The following is a 19,084-nucleotide window of genomic DNA, read 5'->3' as shown; positions in this document are numbered from 1 at the left end:
TTTTAACCGATTTAAAAGTGAAAGTAAAAGTCCGGGAATTGAACCTGTAGGGGCGCAATTTCTCTCAGACAATGGAAGTCTGAAGCACATACTCAAACAGAGGGACAGAGTGAGATGAGATGTCTGACAGTTTTTTAATTTTCTGTTATCCATACAGTGTTGTAAAGTCGTGAAACTATCCATATTTACTCAGAATGACTTTTTTTCTGTATGAAAAAAGGTTTTGAAGTGTTTGGAATTTAAAAATGCAGGACAATTAATAATTCCATTTTTACTGTCATTTAAAAAAATCACCACGACAAAACCGTTCAAGCTATCCAAAATCCATTGGCAATTTAAGTTGTTTAAAATGTTTTGGCATCATGTAGACAAAGTTTGGTGTGTATAGTGTTACTCTCCTCTGAGCAGTATGCATTAATTCACAGCTAAATGTAAAAAAAAAATCCACATTCAAATCAAAATAGCTGACTTCCTGTTGATCGTAGCTGATGACTGTGAATTAGAAAGTTGTCCGTCTTGATAAGAACAATTTTTGTACCGAGTTTGGTGTCTGTAGCTAAAACTAACCCCCCCACTTTTGACAAAAGGTGGTGCTATAGAGTGCCTCTTCCACGCCCTTGTAAAAGCTTTTTCCATTGTCTAGCTATCAAGAATACTGATATGTGTTTTGAGTTTCATGTAAATCTGAGGTTGTTATCTGCCTCAAAATCACCATAACAGAATATTCAAGTTTGACACGTTGCCATGGCAACAATATATAAGATATCAATATCCCCACAACAGATTTACATCGGCCATGTTTTGACATTATTCTGATGAAGTTTGAAGCAAATCGAGTAAAAATAAGATGCTGAATTCAAAGCATTTTGAAAATGACTCACTTCCTGCTGCCAGTTGGTGGCGCTATAACGTTGACTCTTAATAGTCACATATATACGATCGGTATCATACATCGAAAAAACCGATGAAGTTTGATCAAACTCAGGCAATGTATGTGGATGTTATTAGGCATTTCCTGTTTCTCACTTTTTGCCCTAATTTCAACGCCTCGCCACGGGCAAACCGTTCGAGATATCAAAAATCCCCTCGCAATTTTTCATCCCCAATGTCTTGAGATCATGTTCACCGAGTTTGGTGGCAAACAAGTAAAAAACCTATGACAAGTATATCAAATTCCAGAGCATGCTTTTTTTAAACAGCCATGAATTGCTGACTTCCTGTTGGGCGGAGCCTTTGACATAGAGCGCGAAAGTTGTTAAGCTCAATGAGATCTACAAGTGTACTGAGTTTCATATAAATATATGCAAGTGTGTGTGAGCTATGGTTCAAGATTTCTGACTGTGTTCCAGGGGGCGCTGTAGAGCCCCTGTGCCACGCCCGGGTCCCAGTCTCTGTGGCGTCCTAATGGCCGCAGATTCCAATGTGTGTGCCAATTTTCAAGAGTTTTTGAGCATGTTAAGGCCCCCAAAAACCCCCGGAAGGTTTAATAAAAAATAAAAAAAATAATAATAATAATAAGAAAAAGAATAATCCTTAGGGGAACAATAGGGCTCTTCGCCCCTTCGGGCTTGAGCCCTAATAATAATAAGAATAATCCTTAGGGGAACAATAGGGCTCTTCGCCCCTTCGGGCTTGAGCCATAAATATAGCTGCAAGCAGCGATGGCAGGCTCAAGACACCAATGCCATCGCCACCCCGGTGGCATCAGGTAAACTGTGCCCAGCGGGCACATGCATTCACACTATCCCTCTGGCAGTGAGGTTTTAAAGGATATGGCAGTTAAAGGGTTAATCCGAATCATCTAGACTTTAAAATCACATTCACAGAACAATATATATATTGTCACGGGAGGAGCACAAGACAGACACAGTGGGCATGGCGTCAGGCCTCGGAGAGGCTTTTATTAACAGAAATCATAAAATAACAGGGAATAAAAGTGGCCAAAGGGGGAAAGTGTCCAAAATAACAGGGAATCTGGTGTCCTCGTTGTGCTGCGGGGATTGTGTGGGTCGGGCAGTGTTCATCGAGGAAGGGTCCAGGTAAGAGTCGGAGTCCGGCGGCCGCACGCGCTCCCCTCCTCGGTCCGGGGCGCGAGGGGCGGCGGCTTCTCCTAGCGGCCGCGTCTCTCTCGTTGGCCGCGGCGCTGGTAGGGGATGGACGGCCCGGCATCCTGGCCCGTCGGCCGTGTATACGGGTGCGGTTCCCATCCGGATCGCTGGTCCGGCAGCTCACGTCTTGGTGGCGCGGGAGTCCCTCAACGCACCCTTCCTGGACCCACGAGGACACCAGCGTGCATGCACGGGGAAGAGACCGGTCTCCTGAGGAGAGGCGCGTTGGGCTTTTAAACAGCGGCTGTGATGAGCCTCCATTTCCTTCAGGTGTGCCCCATCACACGCCGCCAGCCCTGACTCGTCCAGCGCCCCTCCTCTCACACACCCACTCCAGTCGGGAGCCTGGTGAAGGGCGGCCATTTAGGACGGGGTGCCAGTGACAATCAGGGAGGAGTCAGCTGACTCGTCACAATATATATATATATATATATATATATATATATATATATATATATATATATATAGTAACACTTTACAATAAGATTTCATTTATAAACATTGTTAACATGAACAATGTTTATATAGCATTCATTCATGTAAGTTAATTTTCCAAACTTAAACATTAAAACATTGTTTTATTGTGATTTTTTTTCCAAGCACATTTTACCAATTCCAAACCATATCAATCTTAATAACTACCATTATTTTTTATTTAATCATTTATGAGTGCTATACAATAGTCCAGGAAAGCTGGAAGAGAAAAACTCCTTATATTCATGTGCAGAATTATTAGGCATGTTTTCTTTTACAGATGAAATGCGCTAAAAAAGAGTTTTAACTCAAACTGTTTTACTCAAAGTCGAAAATTATGAAATACTCATGAGAAATATCGAACACAAATGCAATACAGAAATGGATAAGTTAAGACTTGACCATTGTACAAAAATGCTGACTGGGTCATGAGGTCCGAAAAGAAGAAAAAAAAAAAAAAAACAGGTCAAGAAGAACTGACAAAAATAATTGCAAAATAATTAGGAATTAATGTGAAGATTAATTTTTAGTCAATTCTGCAAGACAGACTTTCAGGAAAGGAGGTGGAATAAAAATGAGCTCCTAAATCTTAATCCCGGATTCTGGAAGATATATTCCTCAAACCATCGGACAAGAGGAGGTGGTTCTGGTCCTTCACAAGTCACTCTAATCTGTTCATAAAGCCTATATATAAAGTCTTAATATATAGTATTTCACAATACTTCATGGTATTCTAATTAAATAATTTTTTGGAATCTTAGATCTCTCAGAACCTGACACATTGTAATTCTGAGACTCCAGGAAAGTGGCAGTTCTGTAAAATGTTGGCGATGGAGACTAAATGCTCCCTGATAGTTTCACACCTAATTCACTTAACACACACACACACACACACACACACACACATACACACACACACATTACCCACAGTGACAGAGGGACAGAGTGACATCAGATGTATGATAGTTTTTTAATTTTCAATCATCCATATAGTGTTGTATAGTCATGAAACTATGCATATTTCCTCAGAATGACTTGTCTTCTATGTGTACATTTTTTTGAAGTGTTTAGAAGCTGCACTTAAAAAAATAAAATACATTTACTGGTTCCTTTTTTACTGTTATTTAAAAAAATCACCACGACAAAACCATTCAAGCTATTCAAAATTCATCCACACCTGTTCTGTAAGATACATTCTTTAAACAGTGGTAAAAGAGGATGTGGTGCTGATCCTTCAAGAGTCACTCAAAACGTATCTGTCCGTAAAGCCTATAAAGAATTATTCTTAATATACAGTTCACAATACTTCAGCTTGTTATTCTAATAAAGTGAGGGTCATTTTATCAGTAAAATACATAAAATTCATATTATTTTTCTTTGAAAGATTTCTATAAATGATTTAAATCATACTTGTTTCTACAATCATTATTTAAAAGTAATCCTATACCTTCATCTGGTGGCCATTATTGGTACTAAGAATTGCAAGCTTGATTTATATGTTATGATAGTTTTAATTTTATGCTGGCTCTTGAAAATGATAAAGCTATGAAACTTACTGTACTTCCTTCAAATGATGACTTCTACGTATATAAAAAAATTATGAAGAGTTGGAATTAAAAATTTTAAAGATATAGTAAAATAACTATTGTATTTTTTTATGTTACTTTAATAAATCTCTATGGCCACACCATTTAAGGTATCCTAAACCCATTCGAAATTTAACATCTTCAGTAAATTGGCTTCATGTTAAAAAATTTGGTGTGAACTACTTGTGTCTTCTTGGAGGAGAATGAATTCATTTACAGGCTGAGTTTATCATAAATCCAAAATAAAATTTCTGAGTTCTGTATCAATCTGTGTTGTTGTTTGTTTATTTTTATTTTTTTATTTTTCATAGGAAGATAACTGACCCTTTACTCTCCTTTTTAATAAATGTGCTTATAAACCAAGAACAAGCTATTTATAGCTGTATTTATAAACTGCTTACTACTGACTATTAATATTGGGACAAGGCTTTATGAAGCATGAACTGACTATTTACTAATGAGTGCAGTTATTATAAAGTGTTATCAATGCATTTGCTAATGTTAACAAATTAGACATTATTTTACAGTGTTATCAAATCCCTTAAATGATTTGTAAGTGTTTTGTAATGATTTTATTGAACTACAAGCATTTGTGAAAGTTCTGCTTGCATTACAGCTTAGTCTTGATCTGTGAGCTGAACAGTTTTACTGTTACATCCATGAGATTATGTAAATTCAAATAAATATCATGTCACAGGATGTCAGAGGTCAGTATCAAATTAATTAGAAATTATTATTTGCAGCACAAATAAGGTTTTTTAGGATTTTTAAAAATCCCTAAAACTGTCAGAAAAGGATAAGGCCTAAGATTTCTAAATTTATTTGTTTTTATAACTATAATGCATAAACTATGAAATTATACAAAATGTAATTGTTTTTTTTTTTTTTTTTTTGGATTTACATTTAAAAAAATTAGCCTACGGCAATCATTCTAAACAGCTTGAATAAAACCTGTCAATATTTATTATAGACCACTGTTACTGTGTATAATCTAACAAACAAGTTTATTATAAAAATAAAAGTGTACACACCAGATAAATTGGACGATAAAGAAATTGCTAACAATAGTATAATAGAGCATGTTTTAGGTTTTTAGGCGTTTAGATGCAGAAATGGACAAATCAAATGTAAAATAAAATGTAATTGATTTAATTAAATATAGATTAAGTCTTGTTAGAGCAAAATAATAAATAAATACGTACACACATTAAAAAAGCAGCCAAGATGAATGAGTTTAATTTTTTATATAGATTAAAACTGAAGACAGAAGCAGCTGGTATATGCGGTTACTTAATATTCAAATCCAGTAGATCCACTTCAGTTTTATTTCTCAACGGTTTATGTTCACGTGGCTGTTTTCGTTTATATTAGCCAAGCTTTATGTATTTTGAAATAATCTTGTCCGTGATGTGTTCGTTCGTAGGACGAAAGGCAGAATCCTGCAGCTCGAGAGATATATGTTATTCTGCCAGTCGCGCTTTCAAATAGTCTTGCGCACATAAACGGGTCACAAACACCTGTATTTAGCTCGTGTTGTGTTATAATGGGTGTATTGTGTGCATTTATGGCAATAATTTATTTTAAAAAGCTCTTAAACAAGAATAAATTCGTTAGTTTTGAACTTGTGACACTGTGCGTGCTGATCGGAGGCAGTGATTTCAGATAGGCAGCCGCGAATATTTCATTTTCACACAAACAGTTCAAAAACATCTTAATTTAGCTCTTGGTATGCTCTAATTGGTGAATTGTGTGATATCGCTGCAATACTTTATTTTTAAAAGCTATAAAACAAGAATAAACTCGTTTTTTTCTGAGCTCATCATTCCACACGCTCCTGCTCAGAGCGGTGATTCATCTCTTGTGTTTCTCACGTATCACTGACCACACATCAATTATTAATGAGCCCTGACCTGATAATAATCATATATGTTGGTTTAGCTTGTCAGTGTGAATTAAATCCAAGTATTTATTTGTATTTTAACCGATTTAAAAGTGAAAGTAAAAGTTCGGGAATTGAACCTGTAGGGGCGCTATTTCTCTCAGACAATGGAAGTCTGAAGCACATATACTCAAACAGAGGGACAGAGTGAGATGAGATGTCTGACAGTTTTTTTAATTTTCTGTTATCCATACAGTGTTGTAAAGTCGTTAAACTATGCATATTTCCTCAGAATGACTTTTTCATCTGTATGAAAAAATTCTTTGACGTGTTTGGAAGCTGCAATTTAAAAATACAATAATGATTCCCTTTGTAAGGTCATTTAAAAAAATCACCACGGCAAAACCATTCAAGCTATCCAAAATCCATTCACAATTTAAGTTCCTATCAGAAATACTGATGTGTGTTCAGAGTTTTGTGAAATTCTAAGTATGTTATTTGCCTCAAAATCACCTGAGAAGTATTCCAGTTGCCACGCCAACAATTTTTTAGATATCAATATCCCCCTTGCAGATTTATATCGGCTGTGTTTTAACATTATTCTGATGAAGTTTGAAGCAAATCGAGTAATAATAAGATGCTGAATTCAAATCATTTTGAAAATGACACACTTCCTTCTGCCAGTTGGTGGCGCTATAACTTTGACTCCTAATAGTCACATATATGCGATCGACATCATACAACGAATAATCTGATGAAGTTTGATTAAAATCAGGAAATGTATGTGGACGGTATTAGACACTTCCTGTTTCTCATTTCTCGCCATAATTTCAACGCCTCGCCACGAGCAAACCGTTCGAGATATCAAAAATCCCCTGGCAATTTTTCATCCCCAGTGTCTTGAGATCATGTTGACCAAGTTTGGCGGCAATCGAGAAAAAAACCTATGACAAGTATTTCAAATTCCAGAGCATGCGCTTTTTACATAACTCTAAATAGCTGACTTCCTGTTGGGTGGAGCCTATGACATGCAATACGAAAGTTGTTCGGCACGATGAGATCTATATGTGTACTGAGTTTCATATGAATATGTGCAAGTATGTGTGAGCTATACATCAACATTTCTGACTGTGTTCCAGGGGGCGCCGTAGAGCCCCTGTGCCACGCCCGGGTCCCAGCCTCTGCAGGCTCCTAAAGGCCACAGATTCCAAAGTGTGCGCAAATTTTCAAGAGTTTTTGAGTATGTTAAGGACCCCAAAAGCCCCCACAACTTTGACGAAAAATTTGAATACTAAACCCTAAATAGCCAACTTCCTGTTGGGCGGAGCCTATGATATGCAATACAAAAGTTGTTTGGATTGATGAGATTTATATGTGTACCGAGTTTCATTCGTCTACGAGCAAGAATGTATGATATATGGCCCTCCATATTCCAGGGGGCGCTGTAGAGCCCCTGTGCCACGCCCGTGTATCAGTCTCTGCCCGGCCCTAATGGCCGCAGGTTCCAATCTGTGTGCCAATTTTCAAGACTTTTTAAGCACGTTAAGGGCCCCAAAAGCCCCCGAGACGTTGGAAAAAAATAATAATAATAATAATAATAATAATAAAAAATAATCCTAAGGAAAACAATAGGCCTCTCGCCCTTTGGGCTTGAGCCCTAATAAATATAGCTGCAAGCAGCGATGGCGGGCTCAAGCCGTCAGTGCAACGCCACCCCGGTGGCATCGGGAAAACTGTGCCCAGCGGGCATAAGCATTTATAAAAAATGTATGCATTTGAAAATTAGTGCATTGTAGCTGACACCTAAATTAACACATTAAAATTGTTTTGTGACTGCAAGTCTTTCTCCTCAAATGCTATTGAGCTTCAAATTTGCATTTGAGCCCATGTGAAAAAGTAGCATAATTTACATTTGACTTACAGTTTGTTTTAATAAACATAAAACATTCAATTTAATTGTGCATTATAGCTGTCACCTAGATGAACAATTACAGTTGTTTTTATGACTGTAAGTCATTCTCTTCAAATGCTACTGACGTTATAAAAGTGTATAACAATATCACATGTAACTTTAGAGACGGTCCCTAAATTTGAGACTCTCGAATGTCCAATGTCAAGCCAAATTTATGCCTGGTTTTTTTTTTTTTTTTTTTTACTTTCTTTAGTTTTCTTTTCTCTGTCAATTACGAACATTCAGCCGCAAACATGAGGTGTGAGTGATCACGAGCGCAGATGGGAGAATGGTGCAGGTTTTTTTTTGTTTGTTTTTTTTAGCAACTGGGATGGTGTCCCCTCTGGAAGTTGGTGCCCTATGAAGACTGCATACTCTGCATATAGGGAGTCACGGTACTATCTGGAAGATATATTCCTCAAACCGTTGTACAAGAGGAGGTGATGCTAGTACTTCAAGAATCTCTCAAAACCTATCTGTTCATAAAGCCTATATATAAAGTCTTAATATAGTATTCCACAATATGTTGTGCTATTCTAATATTATTGTGGTTTTTTATTGACATTGTTATTTGCTGTTATTTTTTGTTTTAATATTGTTACTGTTGTTACTTGTTGTACGGTGACCTTGAGTGGTTTGAAAGGCGCCTTAAATAAAATGCATTATTATTATTGTTATTATTATTATTATTATTATTATTAGCTGTACACTTGATAAAAAAAATTAAATATAAACTTATTCAATTGTGTATATATATATATATATATATATATATATATATATATATATATATATATATATAGTGTACAGTTTTCTTTTATTTCATCTTGAAATAAATGTTTCTGAGTTCTGTGTTTGTTTATTTTTTTATTTTTATTTTTTTTATTTTTTTAGGAAGATTACAGCCTTTAATCTCCTCAAAATTAATGTGCATATAAACTATGAACAATTTAATTATAGCTGTATTTATAAAATGCTTACTAATGACTATTAATTTTGGGAGTAGGCTAGCAACAGTTGATGTTGAGGCCTAAGATATTTCTTAAGCTGTAATGATGAAAAAACAACAACAACACCAAATTGCTTTTTTTTCTGCTGGTGATTAAAGAGATGATTAAGTCTCCCTCCCCCCCCCCCCCCCCTCTCTCTCTCTCTCTCTGACACCAAGCCCATCCCCTCTCCCACACATTCACACAAACTCTGCACACACACTTAACACACACACACACACACATTACCCAGAGGGACAATGACATCAGATGTATGGTAGTTTTTTAATTTTCTATCATCCATATAGTGTTGTATAGTCATGAAACTATGCATATTTCCTCAGCATGACTTGTCTTCTATGTGTACATTTTGTTGAAGTGTTTAGAAGCTGCACTTAAAAAAATAAAAGACATTTACTGGTTCCTTTTTTACTGTTATTTCAAAAAATCACCACGACAAAACCATTCAAGCTATCCAAAATTCATTCGCACCTGTTCTGTAAGATAAATTCTTTAAACAGTGGTAAAAGAGGATGTGGTGCTGATCCTTCAAGAGTCACTCCAAACTTATCTGTCCATAAAGCCTATAAAGAATTATTCTTAATACACAGTTTTCACAATACTTCAGCATATTATTCTAATTAAGTGAGGGTCATTTTATCAGTAAAATACATATTATTTTTCTTTGAAAGATTTCTATAAATGATTTAAATCATACTTGTTTCTACAATAATTATTTAAAAGTAATCCTATAGCGCCATCTGGTGGCCATTATTGGTACTAATAATTGCAAGCTTGATTTATATGTTATGATAGTTTTAATTTTATGCTGGCTCTTGAAAATGATAAAGCTATGAAACTTACTGTGCTTCCTTCAAATGATGACTCCTACGTATATAAAAAATTATGAAGAGTTGGAATTAAAATTTTTTTAAAGATATAGTAAAATAACTATTGTATTTTGTTTATGTTACTTTAATAAATCGCTATGGCCACACCATTTAAGGTATCCTAAACCCATTCGAAATTGAACATCTTCAGTATATGGCTTCATGTTAAAACAGTTTGGTGTGAACTACTTGTGTCTTCTTGGAGGAGAATGAATTCATTTACAGGCTGAGTTTATCATAAATCCACAATAACATTTCTGAGTTCTGTATCAATCTGTGTTGTTGTTTGTTTATTTTTATTTTTTTTTATTTTTCATAGGAAGATAACTGACCCTTTACTCTCCTTTTTAATAAATGTGCTTATAAACCAAGAACAAGCTATTTATAGCTGTATGGATTTACATTTAAAAAATTATCCTATGGCAATCATTCTAAACAGCTTGAATAAAACCTGTTAATATTTATTATAGACCACTGCAACTGTGTATAATCTAACAAAAAAGTTTATTATGAAAATAAAAGTGTGTACACCAGATAAATTGGACGATAAAGAAATTGCTAACAATAATATAATAGAGCATGTTTTAGGTTTTTAGGCGTTTAGATGCAGAAATGGACAGATCAAATGTAAAATAAAATGTAATTGATTTAATTAAATATAGATTAAGTCTTGTTAGAGCAAAATAATAAATAAATACATACACACATTAAAAAAGCAGCCAAGATTAATGAGTTTAATTTTTTATATAGATTAAAATTGAAGACAGAAGCAGCTGGTATATGCGGTCAATTAATATTAAAATCCAGTAGATCCACTTCAGATTTATTTCTCAACAGTTTATGTTCACTTGGCTGTTTTCGTTTATATTAGCCAAGCTATTATGTGTTTTGAAATAATCTTGTCCGTGATGTGTTCGTTCGTAGGACGAAAGGCAGAATCCTGCAGCTCGAGAGATATATGTTATTCTGCCAGTCGCGCTTTCAAATAGTCTTGCGCACATAAACGGGTCACAAACACCTGTATTTAGCTCGTGTTGTGTTATAATGGGTGTATAGTGTGCATTTATGGCAATAATTTATTTTAAAAAGCTCTTAAACAAGAATAAATTCGTTTGTTTTGAACTTGTGACACTGTGCGCGCTGATCGGAGGCAGTGATTTCAGATAGGCAGCCGCGAATATTTCATTATCACACAAACAGTTCAAAAACATCTTAATTTAGCTCTTGGTGTGTTCTAATTGGTGAATTGTGTGATATCGCTGCAATACTTTATTTTTAATAGCTATAAAACAAGAATAAACTCGTTTTTTCTGAGCTCATCATTCCACACGCTCCTGCTCAGAGCGGTGATTCATCTCTCATGTTTCTCAAGTATCACTGACCACACATCCATTATTAATGAGCCCTGACCTGGTAATAATCATATATGTTGGTTTAGCTAGTCAGTGTGAATTAAATCCAAGTATTATTTTGTATTTTAACCGATTTAAAAGTGAAACCAAAAGAGAGTCTCCTCCCTTTTTTAGTTCAGGATATGCACCTGTAGGGGCGCTATTTCTCTCAGACAATGGAAGTCTAAGCACACACACTCAAACAGAGGGACAGAGTGAGATGAGATGTCTGACAGTTTTTTAATTTTCTGTTATCCATACAGTGTTGTAAAGTCATGAAACTATGCATATTTACTCAGAATAACTTTCTTTTCTGTATGAAAAAATGTTTTGAAGTGTTTGGAATTTAAAAATGCAGGAAAATTAATAATTCCATTTTTACTGTCATTTAAAAAAATCACCACGACAAAACCATCCAAGCTATCCAAAACCCATTCACAATTTAAGTTCCTCAATGTTTTTTCAACATGTAGACAAAGTTTGGTGTTTATAGTGTTACTCTCCTCTGAGCAGTATGCATTAATTCACAGCTAAATGTAAAAAACAATCCACATTCAAATCAAAATAGCCGACTTCCTGTTGGTCGTAGCTAATGACTGTGAATTAGAAAGTTGTCCGTCTTGATAAGAACAATTTTTGTACTGAGTTTGGTGTCTGTAGCTAAAACTAACCCCCCCACTTTTGACAAAAGGTGGCGCTATAGAGTGCCTCTTCCACGCCCTCTTATGAACTTTTGCCAGTGTCTAGCTGTCACTAATACTGATATGTGTTCTGAGTTTGATGAAATTCTAAGCATGTTATATGCCTCAAAATCACCTGAGAAGTATTCCAGTTTGACATGTTGCCACGGCAACAATATTTTTAGATATCAATATCCCCCCAGCAGATTTATATCGACTGTGTTTTAACATTATTCTGATGAAGTTTGAAGCAAATCGAGTAAAAATAAGATGCTGAATTCAAAGCATTTTGAAAATGACACACTTCCTGCTGCCAGTTGGTGGCGCTATAACTTTGACTCCTAATAGTCACATATATGCGATCGACATCATACAATGAATAATCTGATGAAGTTTTATAACAATTAGGAAATGTATGTGGATGGTATTAGACACTTCCTGTTTCTCAATTCTCGCCATAAATTCAACGCCTCACTACGAGCAAACCGTTTGAGATATCAAAAATCCCCTGGCAATTTTTCATCCCCAATGTCTTGAGATCATGTTGACCGAGTTTGGTGTCAATCGGCAAAAAACCCTATGACAAGTATTTCAAATTCCAGAGCATGCGCTTTTTACATAACTCTAAATAGCTGACTTCCTGTTGGGCGGAGCCTATGACATGCAATACGAAAGTTGTTCAGCACGATGAGATCTATATGTGTACTGAGTTTGATATTAATATGTGCAAGTATGTGTGAGCTATGCATCAACATTTCTGACTGTGATCCAGGGGGCGCCGTAGAGCCCCTGTGCCACGCCCGGGTCCCAGCCTCTGCAGGCTCCTAAAGGCCACAGATTCCAAAGTGTGCGCAAATTTTCAAGAGTTTTTGAGTATGTTAAGGACCCCAAAAGCCCCCACAACTTTGACGAAAAATATGAATACTAAACGCTAAATATCCAACTTCCTGTTGGGCGGAGCCTATGACATGCAGTACGAAAGTTGTTTGGTTTGATGAGATCTACATGTGTACCGAGTTTCGTGCGTCTACGTGCAAGTATGTATGATATATGGCCCTCAGTATTCCAGGGGGCGCTGTAGAGCCCCTGTGCCACGCCCGTGTATCAGTCTCTGCCCGGCCCTAATGGCCGCAGGTTCCAATGTGTGTGCCAATTTTCAAGACTTTTTAAGCATGTTAAGGGCCCCAAAAGCCCCCGAAACCTTGAAGAAAAATAATAATAAATATAGCTGCAAGCAGCGATGTCGGGCTCAAGCCATCAGTGCAACGCCACCCCGGTGGCATCGGGAAAATTGTGCCCAGCGGGCATAAGCATTTACAGTAACCCTCTGATAATCAAGTTTTAAGGGATTACACACAGTTAAAGGGTTAATCCGACCAATCTAGACTTTGAAATCACATACACAGAACAATATATATAACTTTAGTAACACTTTATTTTACTATTTATAAAAAATGTATAAGGTGTGCATTGTAGCTGACACCTATATGAACACATTACAATTGTTTTGTGACTGCAAGTCTTTCTTCTCAAATGCTATTGAGCTTCAAATTTGCATTTGAGCCCATGTGTAAAAGTAGCATAATTTACATATGACTTACAGTTTGATGTAATAAATATTAAACATTCAAATTAATTGTGCATTATAGCTGTCACCTAGATGAACAATTACAGTTGTTTTTATGACTGTAAGTCATTCTCTTCAAATGCTACTGACGTTAGAAAAGTGTATAACAATATCACATGTAACTTTAGAGACGGTCCCTAAATTTGAGATTCTCGAATGGGAGAATGTTTGTGTGCATGTTTGTTTTTGTTTTTTTTGAGCAACTGGGATGGTGCCCCCTCTGGGAGTTGGTGCCCTACGAAGACTGCATACTCTGCATATAGGGAGAGGCGGTACTATCTGGAAGATATATTCCTCAAACCATCGTACAAGAGAAGGTGATGCTAGTCCTTCAAGAATCGCTCAAAACCTATTCAATTGTAGTTTCCTTTTTTTGCATCTTGAGATAAATATTTCTGAATTCTGAATCAAACTGGGTTGTGTTTATTTATTTATTTTATAAGACAACTGAGACTTTAATCTCCTTTGTAATATATGTGATTTTAAACCAAGAACAATTTATTTATAGATGTATTACTGCTTAATAATGACTATTCTTAAGGGAAAAGGCTTTATTATCATTAACTATTTACTAATGCTTAGCTAATGAGTGCAGTTATTATAAAGTGTTACCAATGCATTTACTAATGTTAACAAATTAATAATTTATTAGTGTTTTGTAATGATTTTAATGACCTATAAGCATTTGTGAAATAGTTTTGCTTGCATTGCAGCTTTATCTGTCAGTTGAAGAGTTTTACTGTTACATCCATGAGATTAATAAATGTCATGTCAAGTCACAGGTTGTCATAGGTCAGTATCAAATGAGTTTGAAATTATTATTTGCAGCACAAATAAGGATTCTTAGGATGTTTTTAAATCCCTAAAACTGTCAGAAAAGAATAAGGCCTGAGATATTTCTTAACCTGTAATGAAAGGGGAAAAAAAAACCACCATTAGCAACAACAAAAACAATTACAATTTAAAATACAGATTTTTTTTCCTGATTATTAAAGGGATGATTAGGTCTCTCTCTCTCTCTCTCTCTGTCTCTCTCTCTCTGCCAGACAGCCCCTCCCTACAGTCCACATACACTGTCAATCACCAAAAATTCACAGTCACCAACCCCCTCACACTCCCCCTCCCTCTCCCCCTCCCTTTCCTCACACAGACAGAGTGGCCAGAGTGAGATCATGTCAGTTGAGAAGTCTGATAGTTTTCACATTTTCTTTTATCAATACAGTGTTGTAAAGTCGTGAAACTATGCATATTTCCTCAGAATGATTTGATCTCTGTATGAACAAATGCTTGGTGTTTGGAAGCTGCAATTTAAACATACAAGACAATTAATGTTTCCCTTTTTACTGTCATTTCAAAAAATCACCACGACAAAACAGTTCAAGCTAACCAAAATCTGTTCGCAATTTAAGTTCCTCAATGTTTTTTCTTCATGTAGACAAAGTTTGGTGTGTATAGTGTACTTCCCCTGTGAGGAGTATTCATTAATTCACAAAATAATCTTCCCAAAAATCCATATTCAAATCAAAATAGCGGACTTCCTGTTGGTTGTAGCTTATGACTGTGAATTAGAAAGTTGTCCGTCTTGATAAGAACAATTTATGTACCAAGTTTGGTGTCTGTAGCTAAAACTAAATAAAATGCATTATTATTATTACTATTATTAGCTGTACACTTGATAAAAAATGTTCAATATAAACTTATGCAATTGTGTGTGTGTGTGTGTATATATATATATATATATATTATATATATTATATATATATATATATATAAATTCAAGTGTACAGTTTTCTTTTATTGCATCTTGAAATAAATATTTATGAGTTCTGTGTTTGTTTATTTTATTTATTTTATTTTTTATTTTAAATTTTTTTAGGAAGATTACAGCCTTTAATCTCCTCAAAATAAATGTGCATATAAACCATGAACAATTTAATTATAGCTGTATTTATAAAATGCTTACTAAAATATTAATTTTGGGAGAAGGCTATATAAAGCATGAACTGACTATTTACTAATGCTTAGCTAAGAATTGCAGCTATTATGAAGTGTTACCAATGCATTTACTAATGTTAACAATTGAGACATTATTTTAAACTGTTACCAAATCCTTAAATAATGTAAAAATGTTTTGTTATGATTTCATTAACCTATAAGCATTTGTGAAATAGTTCTGCTTGCATTACAGCTTAGTCTTCATCTGTGAGCTGAACAGTTTTACTGTTACATCCTTGAGATTATGTAAATTCAAATAAATGTCATGTCACAGGGTGTCAGAGGTCAGTATCAAATGAGTTTGAAATTATTATTTGCAGCACAAATAAGGTTTTTTAGGATTTTTTTTAATCCCTGAAACTGTCAGAAAAGGATAAGGCCTAAGATATTTCTTAAGCTGTAATGAAAACAGCACAATTAGCAACAACAACAAAAAAATAACAATTTAAAAAACAGTTTTTTTTTCTGGTGATTAAAGAGATGTTTAAGTCTCTCTCTCTCTCTCTCTCTCTCTGTCTGTCTGCCACTCAGCTCACACCCCTCCCCCACTCACACTCTCACACACACACACACAGTCAGCACTCATACATTCCTCAAACAGAGTGACAGAGTGAGATCAGATGTCTGACAGTTTTTTAATTTTCTTTTAATCATACAGTGCTGTAAAGTCATGAAACTATGCATATTTCCTCAGAATCACTGGTTTTCTAAATGAAAAATGTTTTTTAAAGGTTTGGAAGCTGCAATTTAAAAATAGAAGACGATTAATGTTTCACTTTTTACTGTCATTTCAAAAAATCACCACGACAAAACCGTTCAAGCTAACCAAAATCTGTTCGCAATTTAAGTTCCTCGATGTTTTTTCTTCATGTAGACAAAGTTTTGTGTGTATAGTGTACTTCCCCTGTGAGGAGTATTCATTAATTTTACAACTGTAAAATCTCAAAAATACACATTCAAATCAAAATAGCCGACTTCCTGTTGATCGTAGCTTATGACTGTGAATTAGAAAGTTGTCCGTCTTGATAAGAACAATTTATGTACCAAGTTTGGTGTCTGTAGCTAAAACTAACCCCCCCACTTTTGACAAAAGGTGGCGCTATAGAGTGCCTCTTCCACGCCCTTTTCAAAGCTTTTGCCATGGTTTAGCTATCTTTAATACTGATATCTGTTTCGAGTTTCATGTAAATCTGAGCTTGTTGTCTGCCTAAAAATCACCAGAACAGAACATTCAAGTTTGACACGTTGCCATGGCAACACTATATTAGATATCAATATCCCCACAACAGATTTTCTTCGGCCGTGTTTTGTCATTATTCTGATGAAGTTTGAAGCAAATCAAGTAAAAATAAGATGCTGAATTCAAAGCGTTTTGAAAATGATTCACTTCCTGCTGCCAGTTGGTGGCGCTATAACTTTGACTCCTAATAGTCACATATATACGATCGGTATCATACAACGAACAAACAAATTAAGTTTGATCAAATTCAGGAAATGTATGTGGATGTTATTAGACATTTCCTGTTTCTCATTTCTCGCCATAATTTCAACGCCTCGCCATGGGCAAACCGTTCGAGATATCAAAAATCTCTTCGCAATTTAGCATCCCCAATGTCTTGAGATCGTGTTCACCGAGTTTTGTGGTGAACGGGTGGAGTTCCTCAGAGGAGTATATCAAATTCCAGAGCATGTGTTTTTCATAAAACCCTAAATAGCCAACTTCCTGTTGGGCGGAGCTTATGACATGCAGTGTGAAAGTTGTTTGGTTTGATGAGTTATATATATGTACCAAGTTTCATATGTATACGTGCAAGTATTCATGATATATGGCCCTCAGTACTACAGGGGGCGCTGTAGAGCCCCTGTGCCACGCCCGTGTATCAGACTCTGCCCGGCCCTAATGGCCGCAGGTTCCAAGGTGTGTGCCAATTTTCAAGAGTTTTTGAGTATGTTAAGGACCCCAAAAGCCCCCGAAACCTTGGAAAAAAATTAGAAGAATAAAGAAAAAAAAAAAAAAAAATAATAATCCTAAGGAAAACAATAGGGCTCTCGCCCTCCAGGCTTGAGCCCTAATAATAACAAAATATAGCTGCAAGCAGCGATGGCGGGCTCAAGCCACCAATGCCATCGCCACCCCGGTGGCATCAGGTAAAGTGTGCCCAGCGGGCACATGCATTCATAATATCCCTCTGGCAGTGAGGTTTTAAAGGATATGGCAGTTAAAGGGTTAATCCGAATCATCTAGACTTTAAAATTACATTCACAGAACAATATATATATATATATATATATATATATATATATATATATATATATATATATATATATATATATATATATATATTTATAACTTTAGTAACACTTTACAATAAGATTTCATTTATAAACATTATGTTAACATGAACAATATTTATATAGCATTCATTCATGTCAGTTAATATTCCAAACTTAAACATTAAAACATTGTTTTATTGTGATTTTTTTCCAAGAACATTTTACCAATTCCAAACCATATCAATCTTAATAACTACCATTATTTTTATTTAATCATTTATAAGTGCTATACAATAGTCCAGGAAAGCTGGAAGAGAAAAACACTTTATATTTATGTGTAGAATTATTAGGCATGTTTTCTTTTGCAGATGGAATGCGCTAAAAAAGAGTTTTAACTCAAACTGTAAAGTCGAAAATTATGAAATACCCATGAGAAATATCAAACACAAATGCAATACAGAAATGGATAAGTTAAGACTTGACCATTATACAAAAAATGCTGACTGGGTCATGAGGTCAGAAAAGAAGAAGAAAAAAACAGGTCAAGAAGAACTGACAAAAAGAATTGCAAAATAATTAGGAATTAATGTGAAGATTAATTTTTAGTCAATTCTGCAAGACAGACTTTCAGGAAAGGAGGTGGAATAAAAATGAACTCCTAAATCTTAATCCCGGATTCTGGAAGATATATTCCTCAAACCATCGGACAAGAGTAGGTGGTGCTGGTCCTTCACGAGTCACTCTAATCTGTTCATGAAGCCTATATATAAAGTCTTAATATATAGTATTTCACAATACTTCATGGTATTCTAATTAAATCATTTTTTGGAATCTTAGATTTCTCAGAACCTGACACATTGTAATTCTGAGACTCCAGGAAAGTGGCAGTTCTGTAAAATGTTGGCACTGGAGACTAAATGCTCCCTGATAGTTTCACACCTAATTCACTTAACACACACACACACACACACACACACACACATTACCCACAGTGACAGTGGGACTGAGTGACATCAGATTTATGATAGTTTTTTAATTTTCTATCATCCATATAGTGTTGTATAGTCATGAAACTATGCATATTTCCTCAGAATGACTTGTCTTCTATGTGTACATTTTTTTGAAGTGTTTAGAAGCTGCACTTTAAAAAATAAAAGACATTTACTGGTTACTTTTTTACTGTTATTTCAAAAAATCACCACGACAAAACCATTCAAGCTATCCAAAATTCATTCGCATC

The 19,084-nt window shown here is 35.3% G+C and overlaps 1 long non-coding RNA gene across 1 annotated transcript in view; it reads left to right on the top strand.

Moving 5' to 3' along the window:
- The window catches only part of LOC127963515 (uncharacterized), a 31,798-nt gene extending 13,009 nt beyond the window's left edge, over positions 1-18,789 (top strand). The window contains exons 2-3 of the long non-coding RNA XR_008154852.1: positions 3,048-3,222; positions 18,561-18,789. This is a non-coding gene — a long non-coding RNA (uncharacterized LOC127963515). The remainder of the gene's footprint in view (positions 1-3,047; positions 3,223-18,560) is intronic.
- Positions 18,790-19,084: the final 295 nt, after the last annotated feature.

The sequence above is a fragment of the Carassius gibelio genome, chromosome B8, assembly GCF_023724105.1.
Source record: "Carassius gibelio isolate Cgi1373 ecotype wild population from Czech Republic chromosome B8, carGib1.2-hapl.c, whole genome shotgun sequence".
NCBI classification, from domain to species: domain Eukaryota; kingdom Metazoa; phylum Chordata; class Actinopteri; order Cypriniformes; family Cyprinidae; genus Carassius; species Carassius gibelio.
Note: the sequence above shows the minus strand (reverse complement) of the source record. Positions and strands in the feature narration are given on the sequence as shown.